The sequence below is a fragment of the Pelodiscus sinensis genome, chromosome 22 (assembly GCF_052426305.1).
Source record: "Pelodiscus sinensis isolate ZL-2025 chromosome 22, ASM5242630v1, whole genome shotgun sequence".
Taxonomy (NCBI): domain Eukaryota; kingdom Metazoa; phylum Chordata; order Testudines; family Trionychidae; genus Pelodiscus; species Pelodiscus sinensis.
In genome coordinates, this window is record NC_143073.1 from 5638518 (window position 1) to 5657500 (window position 18983).

Genomic DNA, 18983 nt, shown 5'->3' on the forward strand with positions numbered 1-18983 from the left:
AGACCCCCAAGCCTCCGCCATGCTTCTTTGGGGACAGCGTCTCTACGGTCCCCTTAATTCGGGCTGCGTGTCCATCCGTGGTCAGGCCCATTTGGTACCTTCAGCTAGCGCCCAAGCCGGGAGGGGATCGAAAGCGGGGCTGTAAAGGCAGTTGGAGAAGAGAGGCAGCGGGGCCTGGTGGGGAGAGCAGGCGACGTGGAAGTCAGGGTTCTTGGGTGCTTTTCCCAGCTCTGGTAAGGGAGTGTGGGCTAGTGGTTAGAACAAAGGGGGTCAGGCATTCGGAGCCCAGGGGCGCAGGTGTTCTGGGTGGCTGGCAGAACACACTGGGCCGGGAGACGCCTGGGTTCTATTCCGGGTGCTGTATGTGCATCATTGGCTGGCGGGAGGCGGTGAGGACAGCTGGAGCTGATTGGGGCTTTGGACGAATCCCTTCTCCTCTGCATTGCCGTTGCCCCCCTCTAAGATGGAGCTAACCTTCCCCTGCCTCCCCAGGGGCTGTTGGTTTCAGCTTTGCGAGGCATCCCACGCAATGCCTGAGAACCGCAAACTAACGGTTCGAATAACTGTAGCAGAATCCTGTGGCCGGTTAGACCCCAAAGCGCGGACCATGCCAGTGGTGGTTCCCAGCAGGGATTCTTCTGCCATGGCATCCCGGGCTTTAGCAACGCTCCTGGAGAGGTGCCAGTGCTAATCTACAGATGGGGAAACTGAGGCACGGGGCAGCAGAGTGACTCACTCATGAGCACTCAATGACCTGTTAGTCGGGCTCTGAACAGAACCCAGGAGTTCCAGTCCAGGTCCTTCATCGGTGAAGCCCGACCCCCGGTGAAGTCTGTGCCAACGCGCCCGTTTACTTCAGTGAATCCAAGTTCCCACTCAACGTCTCTGAAGGTGGTTTTCTTATTTCAAGGCTATTTCAGGCAAAAGAGCCGGTTGGTTCTTGGCAGAGCAGAGCTCTTCTCCCTATCTGTACCAGCAAGAAGGATGGATCTCCCTCAGAAGAAGCCGCACCTTCTGGGGACGTCTACGCCGCAGGACAAACGTCAAACGAAGCCACCTGAGCGACGTCAATTGCGCAGCTGAAGTCGAAATAGTTTAACTCGGCTTCTGGCGCTGTGCACACTGCAGGAGGTCGAAGGAAGAGCCCTCTTCCTCCGACTGTCCTTACTCCTCGTGAAACGAGGGTTACAGGAGCTGGAGCAAGACGTCCTCTTGCTCGCCATTATTTCAAAATAATGCTGTGTAGACACGCTTTTTGTTATTCCGGAATAACGCTGCTATGTAGACACACTCTTTGTTATTCCGGAATAACACTGCTGTGTAGACACACTCTTTGTTATTCCGGAATAACGCTGCTGTGTAGACACACTCTTTGTTATTCTGGAATAACGCTGCTGTGTAGACACACTCTTTGTTATTCCAGAATAACGCTGCTGTGTAGACACACTCTTTGTTATTCCGGAATAACGCTGCTGTGTAGATGTGCCTTCTGAGATTAATCCTCGTTCTATAACCAGGATTGGGACCAACTGGTGCCAGGCACTGCACGGACACATAATAAGGAATACATCCCTGCCTCAAGGAACGCAAGAGTCAAACTCTTAAATACTTGGAGGATCCAGACCTTGTGGATGAAAAAGACCAGAGTGGGAGCAAAGGAACTTTATTCTCCCCATTTCACAGGTGGGGAACTGAGGGCCCAGAGAGATTCACGCAGAGGTGTTCAAACCTGCCTACAAGACCTAGATGTCCAGATGAATCGGAATGAGGCATCCAAGACATTAAACTACTGAGGACTGTCCACAGCCTAAAGGACTTGCTCGAGGTCATACCAGAGGCAGTAGCGGAGCAGGGAACTGAGTCTGCAGCTCTGGAGTCCCAGTGATGTGTCCTTACAAAGTCATCTTTCTTCAAGTGCCCGGTGTTTTCCTCCTGCTGCTTCAAAGGCCTTGCTTCATGCCACAGCCTGCCTAGGAGGAAAAAGGACAGGAGTTGATATTCTCAATGCAGCAAAGAAGAGATCAGCAATGCCTGGGCTGACAGATTCAGGAACAGCCTTCCTCCTGGCCTCTGAAGGAGTCCCTGAAGCTAAGCTAATCGCCTCTTTGCAAACACAATTAGGCCTAGACCTCTAACCCTTAGGTTGAATCAGGTATGTCATTCCGGGCTGTGAAAAACTGAGAATCCTAGATTCCTAGAACTAGGCAATTTCTTCCAGTGTTTAACCACCTCACATTTTTTCCCAATGTCCAACGTAAACCTCCCTTGCTGCAATTGAAGCCCATTGCTTCTTGTCCTAGCCTCCTAGGTTAAGGAGAATAATTTTTTCTCCCTCTTCCTTGAAACAACCTATTTGAAAACAGCTCTCATGTCCCCTCTCGGTCTTGTCTTTTCCAGACTAAACAAACCCAGTTCTTTCAGTCTTCTTTCACAGGGCATGTTTGCTAGACCTTTATTGATTTTTGTTGCTCTTCTCTGGACTTTCTCCAATTTGTCCACCTTTTCCCTGAAATGTGGAGCCCAGATCTGAACTCTCTCTCCAGCTGAAGCCTAATCAACAGGGAGTCAAGCGGAAGAATCTTGCTCACAACACTCCTGCTAATGCACCCTGAGCACTGTAGTTCAGTCAATCTACTGCCTGAGGGAAATGCTGTTTGGTTGCTGGAAGGATTCAAACTCCTGTCCCTCAGAGAGGTGGATTAGCTACATCTGTGTTGACAGAAGAAATAGCAACGCTGTGTCACTGTACTGCCACAAACCTATAATCCACTTTGCTCACACAATTTACTTTTGTAAGTGACCAAACTGAAGATTTTCTGTCCCGCAAAAATGTCAAGACTTTAATCTTTTTTTTCTTGATTCCAATCACTATGAACACATCAACATTTTGATTTTTTTTCAAAATATTTTTGGTCCACCCCCATCGTTGGAAACATTTTGTTGCAATGTTAACCCTTGGCACAACCACATTTGGATACAAAACCAAGCCGATTGTGAAGCAAAAAACTGTTTCAAAATTTTCAGACGCTTCAGAGGGGAACCGAGTTAGTCTGTACAAGATAAACTGAAAAAACAAAAAAAGGTCTGGTAGCATTTTATAGACTAACAAAACATGTAGATGGGATCACGAGCTTTCATGGGCACAGCCCACTTCTTCTGATGATCGGAGTTTGGAGTTTAGGATGTGCAGACCCAAAATAAATAGGAGAGAAGGAGGGGGAGGAAAAAAAAGAGGGGGGTAGGAAGCAAGGAGCAGAAGGTATGGAAATATCAAAGGGAAAAACAGGAAGGCAGAACTGGGAATCAGTAAGGACCTGAAGATTTGACAGTTTTGTGTTTTTTGCCCCAACGTGAAACTGGCACACTTTTGCAGAAAGGTTGGTTTGAGCGAGAAACAGCTTTTGCTCAGTGCAAAACTATTTTGATTCCCAGATGGAGAAACTGAGGTACGGGGGCAGCACAATCAATGGAAAAAAACGACATGGTTGGAAACCAGCGGAATCTGGCATCCCTGTGCGTGGGCAACGGTCCGCAAAAAATATTGCGGGCCACACGTAGAACTCCGCTGGGCTGCATGTGGCTTGGTGGCCCACAGATCCTAGTGGATAGCGTAGAGCGGTGTTTCTCACCCACTTGGATGACTCGAGAGAAGTCTGGGGGGTAAGTCAACACAACTGAAATTTGGAGAAAACTGAATTTTTGTTTTTATTTTTCAGCGCTTTATTGTTTGTGTACTTTTTACACCCAAAAATTTCATCGCCTGCCCGGTTACGATTAAGTTATTTAAGCAAATGTGTTGCAATGGTAGAAAAAAAATTGTGTGTCTGAAAACTGCAGGTACAGGGGGTACTTATAATGTTTTTAAAGGGGTACTTTATTAAAAAAGGGTGAGAAACACTGGTGGAGAGGCCCCTGAAAGTGGCTGTAAATCACGGTATCTTGCCATTGGGTAGCTAAGAATCAAGCCCGGAATTAATATTAATAATAACAGCGACTATTCCTTACAGAATGCTTTGCATCTGTAGATCTCAGAGCACTTCACACTCTTGAAGTGAGACACAAGAAAACTCTGATCCCATTCTACAGATGAGGCACTAAAGCACGGAGGGGCAGAGGCCCAGATCGTCAAAGGTATGCCAGCGCCTAACTCCCATGGGAAGGTGTTGCCGATGGGAGTTAGGCATTTCTGCGCCTTTGAGGGTCTGGGCTGACGTGACCTGCCCAAAGTCACACAGAAAGCTTATTTAAGCCCCATCCGGTGACATCGACGACCCCGTCCTGCCTCTTGTTCACAGGGAGCCTCTGGTCATCAAAAGCCTGCTCCGGCTTAGCTACCCCAAACTCGCCACTGCCGACTCCCGCCCCGTGGAAAGCTGCCCTCAGGCTTACGCCGAATGCGGAGAAGCAGCTTGAGGGTTTCTTTCCCCCAAGACTCAGATGGACATTTCAAGGAGGGGAGGGGTTCTTTCTAAAGAGGGGGAGGAGGGTAATGAGCGGTGTCTCGGCTAAATAAATTTCCCTGGTTCGAGGGAGGGAGAGACACACACAGACACAGCCGGCCTCCTGGCCCCTTTTCATTGTCATAGAAAGGTCAGCCCCTGACTAGTTAGTTATCATTAGCTAAGGCCAATTTAATCGCAGCAATTGCACATAAATCACTCGGGACAGACGGAGCACTTTATTCCCCTCCCCCACCCAGTCGAAAGGGTTGACAAATCCCTCCCCCGTTCCTCCTCCCCCCCCAACAGCCTTGAAAATCCACCCAGCCCTGTCCCCTTGGCAGCCTCCTTTCTCCCCCACCGTGCGGTCTTGTCTGTTTTTCCAAATATTAAAGGCCGTCATAAATCACCGGGCGCTGACCATCCATCAGGCTGTCAGGCTGAAGAGCAGGGTCACGGGTAAGAGAGCTCAGAGGGCAGCCAGGAATAGAAAGGGACCAAGACAGCCACGCAGGTGCCTCGAACAACTTATTTGATTTCACTTTGCAGGCCGGGAGGCAGAGAGCAGGGCTCAGACCTGGCAGAGGACACTGGGGCGACGTCTCCACGGCAAGCCCCTCATCCCGAAATAAATCCCAAATAACTGGCTTCTTACTCCAACTCCTGTAGCCCTCACTGTACGAGGAGGAAAGGAGGTCAGGGGACGAGAGCTCTGTCTCGAAATAACGGCTTCGTGGACCGCGCCAAAAGCCGAGTGAAGCTATTTCGACATCAGCTGTGCAATTAGCATCACTCATGTCGTGCAGCTTGTTTTGAGTTTGGCCCTGCTGTGTAGATGTACCCTTAGGTTACGTCTACACTACAAGATTCGCCGGAAGAGGCAATGCAAATGAAGCACGGATTAGCATTTTCTCATGCTTCATTTGCATAGTCTCTTCCGATCCGTTTTTTTGCGCAAGCGGTGTTTGCACAAAAAACCCTGACGCAAAAATGGAGTGGCAGAGAATATGCAAATGAAGCCCGTGAAAAAGCTTCTGGTAACTCTTGTAGTATAGATGTAGCCTTAGTGACCTGTCCTCTCCTGGGGATTTATTCCTGCGAGAACCAGGCCAGCGAGGGTGTGTCTATACAGCACCCATAGCTCAAAATGAGTGACGCGATTTGAGCCATGTAAATTGTGCAGCTTATTTCAAGTCAATTTTGAAATGGCTTATTTCGAAATCCAGCGCTGTCTCCCAAAGCACTTCTTTCGAAATAAAGCGCTGCTCAAAAACGTCCCTTACTCCTCGTGGAATGAGGTGTACAGGGAACATAAGAACATAAGAACGGCCGTGCTGGGTCAGACCAAAGGTCCATCTAGCCCAGTATCCTGTCTGCCGACAGTGGCCAGCACCAGGTGCCCCAGAGAGGGTGGACCGAAGACAATAATCAAGCGATTTGTCTCCTGCCATCCCTCTCCAGCCTCTGACAAACAGAGGCCAGGGACACCACTTCTATCTCCCGGCTAATAGCCTTTTATGGACCTAACCTCCATGAAATTATCTAGCATCTCTTTGAACTCTGTTCTAGTCCTAGCCTTCACAGCCTCCTCTGGCAAGGTGTTCCACAGGTTGACTACACGCTGTGTGAAGAAGAACTTTCTTTTATTAGTTTTAAACCTGCTACCCATTAATTTCATTTGGTGTCCTCTAGTTCTTCTATTATGGGATCTAATAAATAACTTTTCTTTATCCCCCCTCTCCACACCACTCATGATTTTATAGACCTCTCTCATATCCCCCCTCAGTCTCCTCTTTTCTAAACTGAGGGGGGATATGATATCCGACAGCAGGGATGTCGGAATAGCGCGCCTGCTGTATTTCACAATAACAGGCGTGTTCGAAAGACGCGGAACAGCTGTTTTGGGATCCCGGAAGTATCCCGACATAGCGCCACCGTGTAGACGCACCCTAAGAGAGAAGGTGTTTTAAGGAGATTTTGGGGAGACGGCAACTACATGCAGAAGAGCCAAAAAATATTTTGGGGACCTGAGGATACTTTCTACCCCCCCGCTTGTCTGCCAACTGGCGCATACGCGGCCTGGACTCATGCCCAGACTCCTGGCCAGTTTGTCAGCCATGAAGGCTCGTCCAAGTCCTTTTCCTACCTTGGAAGCAGCCCTTGCGGACTGACAGTCGCATGACCGGTCTCTTTGCCTCTTCCCTTCCGTACAACAGCTACAAACTCTCTCCTGGTTTCCCCTCAGATTATTAACGCAATAATAATTAATAAAGCTCTCCTCCCAGAATCCAGCTCCTTGGCACATCTGTGAGTGGGGTGGCCTGGCTGTGGAGACCCAGGCCTCCGTTGCACCAGCTGCTGCATGGACTCAAAGCAAGAGACAACCCCTGGGCTCCTGGGAAAGGAAACTGAGGCACGGAGCGGCTTGCCCATAGTCAGTGGGAATAGAAGCCGGCTGCCTGGAGTCTTAGCGGCTGATTCTCCCCTGCTCTGGGCACGGGGAGCTACCGAGGCAAAGTGCCGCGTTCGTGCCAGGTTTCGGGGTTTGGAGGACAACTCCATCTCTGGCACCCGGAATGCACCATGGACCATGCGGGCGGCATGCAAACTTTTTCTGTTCTTTCTCTCCTTTTTTTTTTATTTCAATCTAATTGAAGAGGGGGGGGGGGGAGAAGGAGAGAGAGAGAGTTTGGAAGATAAAAGCTGCCAGGGCTAATTACACCTCATTATTCCAAAGGATCTCTCACGCCTCGCTTACTCTCAAACGCCAGCCAAAGTGCGGGGGAGGGGCGAGGGTATTAAGGGAGAGGCCTGGTTGAAAACAAAGTTAGTTAATTCACATGGCGCAGCAGAAAAGCCTGGTGCGTGGGGGGCTTCTTCTTCTTTCCCGCCCTCCCTTTCCCCTTCCTCCCTTTGACCGGGGAGGGCTTTAACTGCCACGGACGTCCCCAGCTCCTTTCTGGTCTAGGCGCTCGGGGGCGGGGGTGGAATTGTGACTTAATGGGGCGCTTTGTCGCTCTGACACTTCGGGGATTTCAAACTCCCAGGCCGATGACGGCGGCCGAGGGAGCGTCTACATGGAAGCGCTGCGGTGGGGCGCTGGGCCCCGGGGGCGCTGGAGGTGCAGACAAGCCCCCCCACCCCGGAGAAGTGAGCCCCTAGGAAATGAACAGGGAGCCAGATTCGGGCTGTGGGGTTCTGCATGCCAGCAAGGGCCTAGCTGGCGAGTGAGACAAACTCTCTCTCTCCACCTCCCCGGTGGGGAGAAGCCGCTGCCGGGCTGACAGTGCGGCGTTAGGGGCATCAGTGCGAGTCAGGTAGGACCCAGGCCCTGTTGTTTGCCTCAGAGAGCCTTGAAGGAGCCCAAAACACCAGCAAGACCAGGCTCTTTGCCCTCAAAAGCCGGGAAAAGCCGGGAACGGCCGAGCTGGCCTTGACTTCCTGAGGTGGCGGGGTCTAGTGAATCGAGCGCCAGACCCGGGACCCATTCCCAACGCTGTCACCGGCCTCCAGGCTGACCGTGGGCAAGTCCCGGCCCCGTCCGGGCCTCGGTTCCCCTGAGGCGCATGGCTCTGACCTTCCTTTGACGAAAGCTTTGGCGTCTACTGATGAAAAGCCCAACCTACAAGCCAGGGGTATGAGCAGGATTTCTTCATAAAGCGCCGTGGAAAAGCCCAGGCAACCACAAAACCCATCCAGTCACTCAACACCAAGCAAGAAAGTGGTACCAGCCGCTGCCTCATGCCTATCCCTGCATCCTTGTCGTCCCTGCCCCAGGCTTCCCCATACATCCCCAATCCTTACCAGCGCTTGCAACGGGCTAGGAAAGCACATGGAGTCATCTAGAAGTGGCGCTGGGCTCTTCGTGCCACTCAACGCTTGCCCCGATCCACATGGACGGCCGCAGATGTTTAGTTCCTTGCAGAACCTGGCCCCAGGTCAGTGTGTGGACCAAGCAATTCTCAGCTTCAATCCGGACAGATCAACCCAACAGGGAGAAGCCATAGTGCATGGTGGTGCATGGTCTGAACAGCACAGGAAGAAGGAGAGCCAAGGGCTTCTATTCCCAGGGCTTCTGCTCCAGTCAGGATCCTATTCCCTTGCTCTTTACACGTTAACGGTGGGAAATCACGGCGCTGCTCCATGCCTCAGTTTCCCTGCCTGTGAAAGGAGAGAATAAACACGGCAACGTTTCATTCCTATTTACAAAAGGCTTTGCGATCCTCAGAGGGATGTGCTGCTGGGAAGACAGGGCCAAGATCAGGATGTTTTATCTGAAGTGAAAAAAAAAAAAAGCAAAAGTGATTCTGGGCTGCATTAACAGGAGTGTTGTGAGCGAGACACGAGATGTCATTTTTCCGCTCTACTCTGTGCTGATTAGGCCTCAGCTGGAGTATTGTGTCCAGTTCTGGGCACCACATTTCAGGAAAGATGTGGAGAAATTGGAGAAGGTCCAGAGAAGAGCAACAAAAATGATGACAGGTCTAGAAAACATGAGCTAGGAGGGAAGACTGAAAGAATTGGGCTTGTTTAGTTTAGAAAAAGAGAAGACTGAGAGAGGACATGATCCATCACTGGGGATATTTAAGAGCAGGTTAGACAGACACCTGTCAGAGATGATCTAGACCGGGGTGGCTAGCATGTGGCTCTTTGCTTAAAGAAATGTGGCTTTTTTTTTGCGCAAAAGCATCTGTGCCAGTGTAGACACTCTCTTGCGCAAGAAAGCTCTGATGGCCATTTTAGCCATCGGGCTTTCTTGCACAAGAAATTAACTTGCCTGTGTACACTGGCCCTCTTGTGCAAGAATACTTGCACGAGAGGGCTTATCCCTGAGTGGGAGCATCAAAGTATTTGCGCAAGAACCACTGATGTTGTACAGTACAAAGTCAGTGTTCTTGTGCAAATACTCGCGGCCAGTATAGACGGGCGGCAAGATTTTGCGCAAAATCTTGCCAGTCTATACGCACCCAAAGTCTTCATGGATGCAGAATAAGGCAGCCAACACAGATGTCATATATATTCAAATTCCAGGGCAAAAAAAGAAGCAGCGTGTACCTGGTTTACACTGTGTTTCTTTAAAGAAAATTCAAAGGCGATTGTTTGCCAGGCTGAAGCAATTATTCCGAGATATGAGTCTCTCCCTTATTGTTTTTGAATCTGTCATATTTGCAGTCTGGGACAAACTTGAATTTTTAGATCTATAAAAAGGCCATAATCTTCAGAAGTAAAAAAAAAAAAAAAAAATGAGGAAACCATACCAGAGATCAACAAGCTGGAGTGAAACACGCACTTCAAATTGTGCTAATTTACTTCTCAGTTCAGTTTCATTATAAAAAACACACAGGACATAGTAGGGCAATAATGTTAAATTTAAATTACATGCTGGGGATGCTTTTTCTTTTTTTAGTGTGAGAATATCATTGTATTTTTAAAGGGTTTTTTTTTAATTTGATGTTTGTTCCTTGTCAAATTCTCTGAAGATCTAAGGACTGGCTGTGAATTTTTTAAATGACTAGAGACTTTTTAATGTTTTTTTGTCAGACATGTCCTGTAATGTTATTTTTATCACTATATTTTGTGTACTATGTCTATATCTATCTATCGATCGATCGATCGATAGATAGATAGATGGATAGATAGATAGATAAAATAGGTATATAATACGTGGCTCACATTCTATCCACAGCTATTTTGGCTCTTCGTCTCTAACTGGTTGGCCACCTGGATCTAGACAGTGCTTGGTCCTGCCGTGAGGGCAGGGGACTGGACTCGATGACCTCTCGAGGTCCCTTCCAGTTCTAGAATTCTATGATTCTATGATTTCAGGAGCATTGCACTGGTGTTTCAAGAGACAAAAAATATACAGACTACTTCCATCATGGAGGGTATATTGGATAGGTACATTTGCAAGAAGACAGGATCTTTATTACCTATCCCTAAGAGTTAATTTCTTTCTTTCTTTCTTTCTTTCTTTCTTTCTTTCTTTCTTTCTTTCTTTCTTTCTTTCTTTCTTTCTTTCTTTCTTTCTTTCTTTCTTTCTTTCTTTCTTTCTAGTTGCTGTAGAGATGAACACAAGATGTCACCGCCAGAGATTTCTGACATGAAGAAGGAAAAAAAGGCATCAGTAGCAAAAGCAACTTTTTGACAAAAAAAAAAAAAGATTTGCTTTCACACAAATGCCCCTGGTTATTCCTGGTCGGAGGAGGGGAGGGGTCAACAGGGAATATATATGTTTAGAGAGCAGGGTTTTCTTCCGTGCTGAGCGTTTTGCAAAGATTTCCAGGCAATCTCAGTGGGGTTTTTTGAAGCTGTCATACTAGGGTTGGTTGTTTTGTGTGTGTGTGGTTTTTTTTAATCGCTGAGGAACAGACTCCAAAGAAGAGACAGCTGCCTGTAGATTTCAATTATTATATGTTTGGTTTTGATGGTCTAGCAATTAACTTGTTTCTCAGGAGTAGTTTTAATACTGAAAGAAATCCACCCCTGTTAACCCCCCCACCTACCAGCCCACACTTCTTCGGAAGACACTGCAAAAGTTTTCACTGTGATCCACGCAAGAGATCAAACTCCTATTTTGTGCTTTCGAAGTGATAGCTTGTCATGTAAAGTGAACACTTGGAAGCTTGGTCAATGCGCGCTTGCCCAGCCAAACTGTGCCCTGGGAACAATACAGGTGCCCCGGCTAGAGCATTGAGAGAGCGAGCTTCTTCTCTAGGAAATATTTTTCTTCAATCAGCAAAGGAGAATCCGCAGGGTTGACGTCTGCGTTTGGACAATCCCGTGAGGGGCATATTTAGGCACCTGAGCTAAGGTGGCGGCCATGGTAAAATGCTGACCAAAATTCAGCGCAAACTTCCCAACTATGCCAAAAGCCAGCACTCTTAGCAATGGCTTTATTATCGCCTCGGGAACTTGGAGCCGAGCGTGCAACATTTGTAGTTCATAAAACACAACACGTAGCGTGTAGTGACTATTTTGCTTTTTAAGCTCAATGGAGCTGTTGAGGATGCAAATTATTTTTTATGTGCGTAGTAAACGAGAGGTCTTAAAATACAATTTACAAGGAGCATAAACACAGGAGAGGGAGAGGAGCATTGGTCACAATCAGTGCTTAATTTATCATGAAAGAGGTTCAAGCCATTTTTTTTTACTTTCATAACTTGCAAGACCCAGCACACATTAAGCAGTAGTTACAATGACTGTACTCAGGTTACACATAAATTGTTGCTGTTAACTTTTTATACGGCCACACTTAGTTTTCCCTCCTGTCTATTTTTTGATGCCTCAATTGGGATGTGATTTACAATTAGCCACATTTATTGGTGCAAAATATTCCACATCTGCACACCTTCCTTTGCAGCTCATGTTGCAAATAATTGCCTTTTTGGTTTTAGGCCATTGCAAAATCAGATCTTTTTTTAAAAAAATTAACAACTAGCAAATGGGCAAAAGATTGCTTTTTCTACAAATTTTTCCACAGCCACAATATCGAAGTGGCTTGAAACTACCTATTATGCTTTATTTCTTTAAAAAAAATACCTCAAATATACATTTGTCTGAGTGTGGAATATGGCAAATGTGTTACAAGTCATGTAAGTCCCAATCCACTGCCTATTTAAATCAAGTGGCAATCTTTTCACAGTCTTTACTAGAAGTTAGATCAAGCCCCTAGTTAGATGTTTAGGCATGGTAGAAATATTAATAATAACTTCTGGAAAATAGACACAACTTGGCTAAATGGCAGGCTTAAACTCAAGAAGGACTGGTGGGTTTTATAACCAACTATTGTATCAGGATGTGTGCTAGACACGGATATTTTAAAAGGACCCCACACAATAGTAAAGAAACAAAATTAGACAAGAAGGTCAGTGAAACACCATTTGCCATGTACTCACACTTTGCTGTCATAAAATGATCGCTGGTCATAAAATATTCCTGCTAAAGAGTGAGGTGTAGGATGCAGGGTTCCTAAGCAATCTATTTTGCTTAGCATCATGATAGATAGATAGATAGATAGATAGATAGATAGATAGATAGATAGATAGATAGATAGATAGATAGATAGATAGATAGATACGGTGTATGGAGAAAGAAAGAAAGAAAGAAAGAAAGAAAGAAAGAAAGAAAGAAAGAAAGAAAGAAAGAAAGAAAGAAAGAAAGAAAGAAAGAAAGAAAGAAAGAAAGAAAGAAAGAAAGAAAGAAAGAAAGAAAGAAAGAAACTGCTATATATATATATATATATGCCTCTCATATTAAATAGACAGATTAGATGTATAATTTAATTATTGGTTGCCTAGGGACTACAGCAACGGTGCACTAGAAATACCTAGTCAGATAGGTTTAATTTCCCTTTAGATTAAGTTATTTAATACAACCCATATACATCAAGGAGATGAAACACCTGCCTAAGAAAGGTGAGCTCTCTAGAAAGCGAGATTTTACAAGGTATGCTCAGTGAATCCTCATTATATAGGCACCAGTAACAATAATCCGGAAGATTTTAATTCAGCAAAGGGGTTTTTTTTTTAATAAAAAAAGTGTAGCAATCTCTCTTTATCACCCTTCTTTATTGGTATAGCTGAGTGTTAGTCCTGGATACACAAGCCCAAAAACTGATGCTTCAATAGCTTATGCAAGTTTGTCTTTCCATTGTAGATATACTCGTCTGGATTTTATATATTTATATTTCTCTGCATATCTGCCTCTGCATCTCTGTTCTACACCTAGATACATTGTTCCGAGGAACATGTTAAACATCCGAGGACAATGTTTAAATAATTGTTGTTTAGGATTAGAATTCCTTCAGGTTTGCTCTGATATTAAACTAAATACCGCTATGAAACCACTTTCTCTGGGTCTCATTAAAAATGATTCAACGAATCCCTGCACCTTGGTATAAATCCGAGAGCTAAATCTGTTTTTTATCTATTCTATTTAAAAGTAAAAATTAAGTAAAAGACACTAGAGCAAGTGAGCAGAGAGAGCGGCTTTCAGGCTGACTACCGCATACCTCTGTACATTAAGGACAATAATAAATCACAGCTTCATTAAGGTGGGTTAGAAAGATTTGATCAGTGTTTATAAAGGACTTTGCATGCCTCGGGGGGCTGCACAGTGGAAGAGGAAATTATGACTAAGGAACACAATCAACTTAATAAACTACACTCCTGTCTGAATATTATTAACTTGATGTTGTTAAAGTAGCCCTTAAGATAAAAGATATTGGAGAACAAATGTTATTTTTGTTTGTTTATTTTGTGCATTTGCCAGCACTCTATGTCATCTTTTCCCCTGAATTGTCAGTTAGAATGCTAGGATTTTTTTAAAATTATTTATTTTTTAACACAGCAACGTCAGAGAGAGAGAAAAAAAAATTCAAACAGGAAAACGTGATAAGAAAACCTCAAACTTTGACACATGGCTTCATGGGGCAGGTGAGATACATGACATTGCTTTTAGCTCATTTTTGGAAATTGTCAGGATTTCAAGGTAACCATGTCTTTGGGGGATTTAGATGCACAGGTACAAAATGAACAAAATAAGCAGAATTCTCTATGAACAGGATAGTTTGTGTAGTAGGAACTTAGGTTTCCCGCTGAGCAATTTTATTTGCATACCAAAACAATTCAATTTCTTCCTAAATACGAAACTTAATTTTCCCCTCACCACCCTGAAGACTGTTTTCTCCTTTAGATATATTAGGAATTTTGCATGCCACAATCGTTTCAATCTGACCAAAATCATGTATTTGTGAAAAATTATATTAAAAAACTACCTCGCTACATTGTCAACATTTTCCCTCTTTAGCCTGTGTAGTTTTTCAAGCCTTATGTACCCAGGAGAAAAAAGCAAGAATGAGTAAGAAATGTAGAAAGGAAACATCACTCAGCAATACCACGTTAATCCTGACTTCATTAATTTGTATTTTAAAATGTTCTGCACAGTGTGAAAGGCTTCTCATCTGCATGTCATTTCACATATCTCGCGCCAGAGAAATCTTTTTATCCTTAGGAATCTTTTCTACAATGTTCCGAAACAAACCACAATAAAACAATCATAAAAAAATGATTTAAAAAACAGCAACTCCTCTTGCTTCATTTATTTTTTAAAACTTGCATGCCCAAAAAGAAGAAAGGCTGAACACTGAGAAGTGGATTTTAAAAACACAGCACAAAGAATTACGTTTAATTGTAACAGAAGGTTTTAAACGCTGAATTTTATCTCTAGTATATATTTCATACAAGGATTGCAATTGCCACTGCAGGTTTTATCGATTGTATTTTCTCTGCAGTGTGTGGTATTTTTATACAACAATCGCCCATTCCTTTACAATTCCGTTAGATAGCCCCAAAACTTTACCTCTGTATTTGCAATTGTCAAAGTATTTTCTACACATGTTGAAGCAACTTTAGCTATTTATCGAAGGCAAAAAGTAGCAAGTTCTTCAGCGCTGGATGTATATGCAGCTCCCTTGGAAAAGCGCATAAAAGACACTTGCACATAAATAACTATTAAGTAGGATTTAAAAAATAAAGCAATTGAGACTGGATAATTCCCTCCATAATAAATCAGCTCTATTCTCCAGAACATGGAAAGCCCTTATGCGCCTGGGGTATTTAGCATGTCTTTTAACAAAGCTGAAGGATTTGTATTTAAATTGTACTTTATGGGTCTTGGTCTCCATTTGCCCCATACTTTGTGTGCTGTCATTTACGCCAGTGCAAAGCAGGGACAGGGTAAAATGCTACCAAATTGGCTTACACCTGGTGTAAATGACCACACAGGAGGCAGGGCAACATAGAATCAGGCCTTACATTTCTGGAATCGGCGATCAAGCCCCTTTAAATGAACCAGCTAAGAGAGAACACAAATGCAGAACCAGATTCTTAGTCCCGCGAAAGCCTCTTTGAGCACGATGGCCAGGCAAAAAGGGTTGCAAACAGGTTTTGTTTAAGTGCCTGAGTGGTGTAAAGGGGGGTTCAAAGTGAATCAGGCCCTAAATGGACCCAAAGTAGAGTGAAGTGAAGGAGGGGACTTCAGATTTGATCAACAGACTGAATTATTTAAGGGATCATGTTTAATATCTAGTGCCCCCCCTTCAAAATGCACCTATTCTGCCTTCAGTAAACAGACTACATCAGTGTTTCTCAACCAGCGGTATGAATACCCCCGGGGTATTCGAGAAAAGTCCGGGGGGTACATCCACACAACTGAAATTTGGAGAAAACTGATTTTTTTGTTTTAAGTTTGACAACGCTTTATTATTTTTGTACTTTTTACACCCCAAAATTTCATCACCCGCCCAGCTACAATTAAGTTGTTTAAACAAATGTGTTGCAACGCTAGAAAAAAAATGTTGTGTGTCTGGGGGTACTTATAAATTTTTAAGGGGGTACTTACAACCATTTTTTAAAAAGGGATACTTTATAAAAAAAAAGGTTGAGAAACACTGAACTACATTACCATGCCTCACAAATTGCACCCACTGCCTAGCAATCACACCCTCTGGGAGGCAATTCGTGCAAGAAACGGATCTGAGAAATTTGAAAACTAAAAGGTGACTGACTGTTGCAGAAAACACTGTTCAGGTCAGTTTCTCACAGAACCACTTTTCTATGCCAGGGCTGTTTTGGGTGTCTGAAGGTTCTACATCCAATAGGGGTAGGCATGGGGTTTGATTCTGTTACATTCTCATGGCCAGTCCTGCCTCTCAACAGCTGAGTGGGGGACAAAATCCCCCAAATGAAGGGCTATGAAAAAAAAATTAGGCATGCGGGAAACTTAAAATGATTTGAGGTTCCTTCTTCAGGTGTAAAGGGTCTCTTTAAAATCTCAGTTTCATGGCAGGTGATTTCTGAGCGAAATCATTTTAACAATAAAAGTGAGGAGACACTTAATGGTTCTGGAAAGTAAATACCTAGAATGTACTCAGTCATGTACAATTGAGAGGTCCAGTATTGGCATATACAGTAAAGAGAGTAAGTTAAATTAATCAAATGAACGCCAAAACCACAGCTAATCAAAGAGTGCAACAAGCAAGAGAACATATGGATGTGAGAAACCAAATGACTAATTTTCTACCAAATTCTTGGGGGAATAGAAATATATTCATGTTCTGAGAAACTTTTGAGAATTAACTCTCTTTGAAGGGGATACAGGAATCACGCCATTATTTTGGTTGGGAATGGATTTCACAATTATTTAAAGTAGCAAGGTGCCCCTCCTGCAAAGTTCTGTCCCAACTTCAAACTTTTCCAACCTTCAGGGCCATTTAAATCTGACCTGATCTTGTTTTAAACAAGAGGCAGTCCATCACATTGCAAACAGAGGTTGTTGTGGGGGTTTTTTATTATTATGCACCAGGGGCAAGATTTTCCATTCCGCATTAAATGGTTTTTTATCCCATCAGTTTTTCATTCCATTTTTCTAATGGGATTTGCTTGCTTCAGTCACAGGACAATATATGCAAAGTTACATTATCAAGCGTCATCTTGACAAACTGATTGCATTAGAATCTCTCACAGTAAAAAAAAAGTGAATCAAAAATTAACCCACCTTATTTGTTTTTGCTTATTTTAAAAGATCACTTCTCTTCCAGCAGCTTTTGTATATGAAAGCCTTTTAGCAACTGAAAAGAAAAGCATTCACCCTGATAAAAATGCTACCAGGTTCAATATAATTTACTTTGCTTAGCATCTTTCATGCTAAGTACCTTTGCTGAGTTCTATACTGAGGAGTGATTAGAGTACGCCATACATTACCGAAAGCTGAGATTCCATTTTGGAAGAAAATTGGAACAAAATAAGTACATTTGATGCAATTTTAGGATCAGTTGCATGAGTGATATATCCCAGATATATTTAGTTGCATTAAAGATACATTACTGTAAAAGGAAATATTCCCATTTTAATGTAAGTGTTTCTGAAGGAAGTAGGACATTTCTGTCTTGGGATATTGTAGCTCTGTTTGATCACTTTGTAATGCATCTGCCCTGTGATACAGATGTGGGGCGTTTTCTCTTCTAGCCTGAAAAAACGGGCTTCTTTTGGAAAAACAAAAATCCAGCTGGGTCTACAGCAGACCTTTGAAAACAGCAACAGGGTGAGAGGGACAATTGAACGGTGCAAAGGGAAATGATGACCACAAAGTATCACAGCGAATGAAGGTATAAAGATAATTTTAGGGCTTGACACCGCAAACTCTGCGTAGCTTTGCTCACAGGAGTATGGGTTAGTGCCGATCCTCAGCCAGGAGGTAGAGTCTGCAGGACTAAGCTCTTGGTCTTACTTGTACCTGCTTTGGTACAAACGGCTTTCTAAGGTTGTAGACAACTAGCCGGCTCTTGTTTTCAGCCACACCAGTGTCATTCTGCAGTGGCTCCATTGACTCCAATGGCCTTTCTCTAGATTTACAAGGGTGTAAACAGAGCTCTGAATCGGCCCTAATAATGAGGCCAATTCCACAGCATTTTCATCACTCTCCCTCCGGTGACACGGTGGGTTTTCTGTAGCACTGTCTTCACTGTAGCATGTGAGGGCACAATCCCGAAGCACCGACACAGAAGTGGCACCCGTTTAGACAATAGAATTCTCCCAGGGGTGAAATTAATCATGGGAATAAAAGCCCTTTGCAGGATCGGGGTCTCGGCACTAAAGGGACAGAGCAGCTTTGCAACAATGCCACGAAAATGCTCAATCCAGGCCCAGAGTTTATCCCCGTCCCTTTTACTATCATGATGCATCTTTGATCTCACTGGTGAAAAACAATCATTCCCCAGGGTGAAAGGGCATGTTGGATTTTGTAAGCTTCATATACATTGTACAGGTTGAACCTCTCTAGTGCGGTGCCCTTGGAAACTGACTGATGCCGAACCAGAAGTAGCAAGGAATTGTACTCTGGATTTGCCAGACCAGGAGAGGTTAATATTGTCTAGCAGCATTGCCCACACATACACTGCTAACTGGGCTCTTAAAAGACTTTTAGGGGTAAATTAGAGCTAAAGAATAGCACAGAACCCTGAAAGCCAGGACTGGTGGGTTTAAACAAACTTTACGGGGCTGCAGGAAACTTGGCCACCCCCAGGATAAGTGAACATCCAGCTAACTGCAATCATGCCGGACCACAGGTGTTGCCGAACTAGAGAGGTTCAGCCTCTACATGTCCTATATCCATCATATTGTTACATTTAAACATCCCATTTGCCTCGGCTCACACTGTCTTCTGGGATCTTACTACATGGGCATGAACTGCTGTACAGAACTCAGATGATTCTTAGCACAGGTCACTGCAATGTCCTTTTCTGGGATGCTATAATAGTTGCGTCCTTGTTTAACTCCGGAGAGATGGTATTTCTACCTCTCTCTCTGCTGCCAGTATCTTTTAAAAGGCAACGAAATCCATGTCCACCTGGAATATGCGACTCAGAATTCCAGCATCCCCCTCCCCCCCTTTGCAGTGTTGCCTGTTGCTTATTTACATGTAAATCTCATCGTTTTCCTGAAAGGACCTACAAAATTTCCCCCTCTATAGAACAGCTCCAGTTTC

At 44.4% G+C, this 18983-nt stretch overlaps 1 long non-coding RNA gene across 2 annotated transcripts in view; it reads right to left on the reverse strand.

Annotated features, from left to right (window-relative positions):
* Positions 1-1508: 1508 nt before the first annotated feature.
* LOC142819542 (uncharacterized) overlaps positions 1509-18983 on the reverse strand; it is an 18999-nt gene continuing 1524 nt past the window's right edge. The window contains exons 1-3 of one of the 2 annotated variants that reach the window (XR_016347709.1): positions 10370-11426; positions 8244-8600; positions 1510-1970 (exon numbers count right to left, since the gene is read on the reverse strand). This is a non-coding gene — a long non-coding RNA (uncharacterized LOC142819542). Of the gene's footprint in view, positions 1971-8243; positions 8601-10369; positions 11427-18983 lie in introns of those variants that run through there. The other variant, XR_016347710.1, reaches the window with a different exon arrangement.